The sequence below is a fragment of the Nycticebus coucang genome, chromosome 8, assembly GCF_027406575.1.
Source record: "Nycticebus coucang isolate mNycCou1 chromosome 8, mNycCou1.pri, whole genome shotgun sequence".
NCBI classification, from domain to species: domain Eukaryota; kingdom Metazoa; phylum Chordata; class Mammalia; order Primates; family Lorisidae; genus Nycticebus; species Nycticebus coucang.
In genome coordinates, this window is record NC_069787.1 from 116,636,119 (window position 1) to 116,641,294 (window position 5,176).

At 42.8% G+C, this 5,176-nt stretch overlaps 1 non-coding gene across 1 annotated transcript; it reads left to right on the top strand.

The window, feature by feature from the left end:
- The first annotated feature begins 2,094 nt into the window (after positions 1–2,094).
- On the top strand, positions 2,095–2,227 carry LOC128593021 (small nucleolar RNA SNORA7). The gene has a single exon (XR_008382207.1). It is a non-coding gene; the product is annotated as a small nucleolar RNA SNORA7 (small nucleolar RNA).
- The last annotated feature ends 2,949 nt before the right edge of the window (positions 2,228–5,176 follow it).

Below are 5,176 nucleotides of genomic sequence, written 5' to 3' on the forward strand. Positions count from 1 at the left end.
GGTGGTGGGTTCGAACCCAGCCCAGGCCAAACTGCAACAACAACAACAAAAAAATAGCCGGGCATTGTGGCAGGCGCCTGTAGTCCCAGCTGCTCGGGAGGCTGAGGCAAGAGAATCGCGTAAGCCCAAGAGTTAGAGGTTGCTGTGAGCCGTGTGACGCCACGGCACTCTACCCGAGGGCGGTACAGTGACACTTTGTCTCTACAAAAAAAAAAAAAAAAATGGAAGAACATACCATGCTCATGGCTGGGAAGAATCAACATTGTTAAAATGTCTATACTTCCCAAAGCAATCTACAGATTTGATGCAACTTCCATTAAAATACCATCATCATATTTTCAAGATTGGGAAAAAATAATTCTTTGTTTTGTATGGAACCAGAAGAAACCCTTTATAGCCAAGGCAATTCTTAGTAATAAAAACAAAGCCAGGGGCATCACCCTACCAGACTTATGGCTGTACTACAAGGCCACAGTGATCAAAACAGCATGGTATTGGCATAAAAATAGAGACATTGTGACTGTAGTCCCAGCTACTTGGGACACTGAGGCAAGAGAATTGCTTAAGCCCAAGAGTTGGAGGTTGCTGTGAGCTGTGATGCCACAGCTCTCTACCTAGAGCAACATAGTGAGAATCTGTCTCAAAAAAAAAAAAAAAAAATAGAGACAGAGGACATTTGGAAAAGAATAGAAAACCATGAGATGAAACTAACATCTTACACCCACCTGATCTTTGATAAACCAAACAAGAACATATACTGGGGAAAAGAATTCCTATTCAATAAATGGTGTTGGGAGAACTGGATAACCAAGTGTAAAAGATTGAAACTGGACCCGCTCCTGTCACCACTTACAAAAATTGATTCAAGATGGATAAAAAATTTAAATCTAAGGCATGAAACAATAAAAACCCTCGAAGAAAGTGTGGGGAAAACACTAGAAGATATTGATTGGCCTGGAGAAAGATTTTATGAAGAAAACTTCCTGTGGCAACTGCAACAACAAAAACAAATAAATGGGACTTAATTAAACTGAAAAGCTTCTGTACAGCTAAGGAAATGACAACCAAAGCAAACAGACACCTTCAGAGGGGAAAAGATATTTGCATATTATGAATTGGACAAAAGCTTGATAACTAGGCTCTACAGAGAACTCAAATTAATCAACAAAAAAAGACCCAACAGCCTGTAATCCCAGCACTTTGGGGAGCCATTGTGTGTGTGTGAGGGGGATCTCCTGAGCTCATGAGTTCGAGACCAGCCTGAGCTAGAGCAAGACCCCATCTCTAAAAATAGCTGGGTACTGTGGCAGGTGCCCGTGGTCCCCACTACTCAGGCGGTTGAAACAAGAGAATGGCTTGAGTCCAAGAGTTAGAGGTTGTTGTGAGCTATGACACTAGCGCACTCTACTGGGTGCGACAAAGTAAGAATCTGTCTCAAAAATAAATAAATAAATAAAAGACCCAACAATCCCATATATCACTGCGTAGGAGACATGAATAAAACCTTCTCTAAAGAAGACAGATGACTGGCTAAAAAACATATGAAAAAAATGCTCATCATCCCTAATCATCAGATAAATGCAAATCAAAACTACCCTGAGATATCACCTCACTCCAGTGAGAATGGCCTCCTCACAAAGTCTCAAAGCTGCAGATGCTGGTGTGGATGTGGAGAGAAGGGAACACTTTTACACTCCTGGTGGGACTGCAAACTAGTACAACCTTTTTGGAAGGAAGTATGGAGAATCCTCAAAGAACTCAAATTAGACCTTCCATTTGATCCTGCAATCCCATTACTAGGCATCTACCCAGAAGAAAGAAAATCGTTTTTTTTTTTTTTTTGATTTTTGGCCGGGGCTGGGTTTGAACCCGCCACCTCCGGCATATGGGACTGGCGCCCTACTCCTTGAGCCACAGGCGCCGCCCAAGAAAATCGTTTTATCATAAGGACATTTGCAGTAGACTGTTTATCAAAGCTTAATTTACAATTGCCAGAATGTGGAAACAGCCTAAATGCCCACCAATCCAGGAATGGATTAACAAGTTGTGGGATATGTATACCATGGAATATTATCTAGCCATTAAAAAGGGGGAGACTTTCGCATCTGGAGAGCCCCTAGTGTTCTGCCAGCTTCGGAAGCAGGAGGGAAAGCAAGCCTAGCAGAGTTACCCATTCCATTCCCAGCTTGTTCTGTAGCTGGTGATTGGAAGACACTCTGCAACAAGTGAAAGAAGAAAAAAAAAAAAGATGGAGACTTTACCTCTTTTGTATTAACCGGGATGGAGGTGGAACACATTCTTCTTAGAAAAGCATCACAAGAATGATGAATAATCCAATGTACTCAATTCTTCTCCTTTTTTTTTGAGACAGAGCCTCAACCTCCAACTCCTGGGCTCAAGCGATTCTCCTGCCTCTGCCTCCCTAGTAGCTGGGACCACAGGCACTCATCACAACGCCCAGCTATTTTTTGGTTGCAGCCCTCATTGTTTGGCATGCCCAGGTTGGATTCAAACTCGCCAGCTCAGGTATATGTGGCTGGCGCCTTAGCTGCTTGAGCCACAGGCGCCGAGCCCAATGTACTCAATTCTAATCTGAAGGCAGATGAGCTAATACAAGGGAAAGGGTAGGGGAAAGAGGGAGCGGGGAGAGGGGAGGACGGATGGGGGGGTCATGGTGTATAGAATACCTGTTAGGGGCGGGACACAATTATAAGAAGGACTTTAATAAATGCAATCAGTGTAACCTAATTCTTTGTACCCTCAACGAATCCCAACAATAAAAACAAAAACAAACAAAAAAACCCGTAAGTGATGTGTCCATGAGCCTTCATTATACTGTTCTAGGTACTTTTGTGTAGGTTTGAGATCCTAGTTAAAAACAAAGCAACTCCATCTCTGCAAAGGCTTTATGCTTGATGCTTGCATCACTGGAAGGCTCCTCTTTCTGGTCTTCCCTAATAATGGAACTTACAGCCCTATAGGTGAATTCAGTCTCTATCTCTTGCAAATAAACTTCTATTCCTCCATAGACAATACCAGAGGTTTTTAGGGCCAATATTTACTGAAAACTTACATTTTAGCTGCTTAGTTTTTCCTCAGAATCCTTCTCTTCAAGGGAACTTCTTGTATCAGCCCTAGGATGATGGCAGCTGAAGGTCTTGTTCCTTGGTGTTTCAAGGCATGTGTGTCATCTTGCTAGGTGTTCTTCTTAGGTACATACACGGGATTCAGGCTCCGCATTTCTAGATGGTAAAAGAAATTCTACCTGTGTTATCTTATGTCTCTTCAAACAAACAAAAAAGATTTTATTGGTACAGTTTGATGAAAAGTTGTCTGGTCAGGGTGGCTTAAAGAAGTGACTGGCTGGGCGGCGCCTGTGGCTCAGTGGGTAGGGCACCAGCCCTATATACCGAGGGTGAGGGGTTCAAACCCAGCCCTGGCCAAACTGCAACAAAAAATAGCTGGGTGTTGTGATGGGCACCTGTAGTCCCAGCTACTTGGGAGGCTAAGGCAAGAGAATCGCCTAAGTCCAAGAGCTGGAGGTTGTTGTGAGCTGTGACAGCACAGCACTCTACCAAGGACAACAAAGTGAAACTGTCTAAAAAAAAAAAAAAAGTGACTGGGCTGGCCACCAGAATAGGATAGTATTGCTAGTCTTAGCAAGATGTATGGCCGAGGCCTTGTTCTGGAATGTGGTCCTCAGCTTCACTAACTCTGCAACTTAAATGTCAGCACACACGGACACAGTAGGACTCTAAAGCCTGATGAATGCCAGTTAATTAACCGGCAATGGGAAACACAACCACAAGCAAGCCCCAAATCCATATTTGCTGGTTAGCATATTTTCTGTCTATGGGAAACTTATGCAAAGCCTAATTATAATCAGAAGGATATGTGGTGAGAACAAGGTCTAGAACAACGAGTCTTCAACTGGAGAGAGTTGCCATCCCCTGGGGAATAGATGCAGGGAGGGACTTTTAGGGGAATTTTTGTGTGTGGTATTTTTTCTTTTTAGCATATACAACTAGAAAAGGCATATCTAATAATTCAATAATATTTTTGGCGGAAACTTTACATCCTTTTGTTTTAATGAAAATTATAAACAATAAAGCTCAACCAAATCTTCCTGGCTGGTGATTCAGCTGGGAGGGTGGGAATTTACAAATCAGAACTTTTGGGAGGGCCTAAGTTTTTTTGTTTTTCAAAATAAGGCAAGAAATGATTGTTTACTGAGACCCTAAACAAAAGCCATATATGAGGCCATATATAAGATCCAAATCAAATTTTCTGTCCTCAAGTTCCTTCTTCATAAAGATTCTGAGGAATATAGTTATATTTAGTTTATTGTTAGTCATTCACTGTGGGAATTGTACAACTCTAGGTTACTTTATAGTATATCATATAGTATACCAAGTACTACTACAGTTTAGGGACTAACATTCTGTAGCTAACTCAAACCACTGTCTGGGTGAAGCAGATATTTGATGGTCTCAGCATTGATCTCCCTCTCTGTGTCCCCTTTTATTCCCTTTTCCTTTTTTTTTTTTTTGAGACAGCATCTTACTCTGTTTCCCAAGCTGCAGTGAAATGGTGCAGTCATAGCTCAATGCACCCTCACACGCCTGGGGTTAAGTGATCTTCCTGCCTCATCCTCCCCAGTAGCTAGAATTGCAAGTTCCACCATGCCTGGCTAAGATCCCAATGTCATTTGGGGATTCCTGTGTTTCCTAGGAAAAGGATTCTACTCTTATGCTAGTATATCCTGACCTCTTGAACTCAGCAATTGGTTTGTAACTTAAACTAGTCCAATGCAAATGAGTCTGAGAGATTTTTTTCTTTTTTTTTTTTGTAGAGAGAGTCTCACTTTATGGCCCTCGGTAGAGTGCCGTGGCCTCACACAGCTCAAAGCAACCTCCAACTCCTGGGCTTAAGCGATTCTCTTGCCTCAGCCTCCCGAGTAGCTGGGACTACAGGCGCCCACCACAACGCCCAGCTATTTTTTGGTTGCAGTTTGGCCGGGGCCGGGTTTGAACCCACCACCCTTGGTATATGGGGCCGGCGCCCTACTCACTGAGCCACAGGCGCCACCAGAGTCTGAGAGATTTTTTTAAAAAAAATTTATAGATGGTGTCTCCCTCTGTCACCTAGGCTGGAAATGCAGTGTCATGATCATACC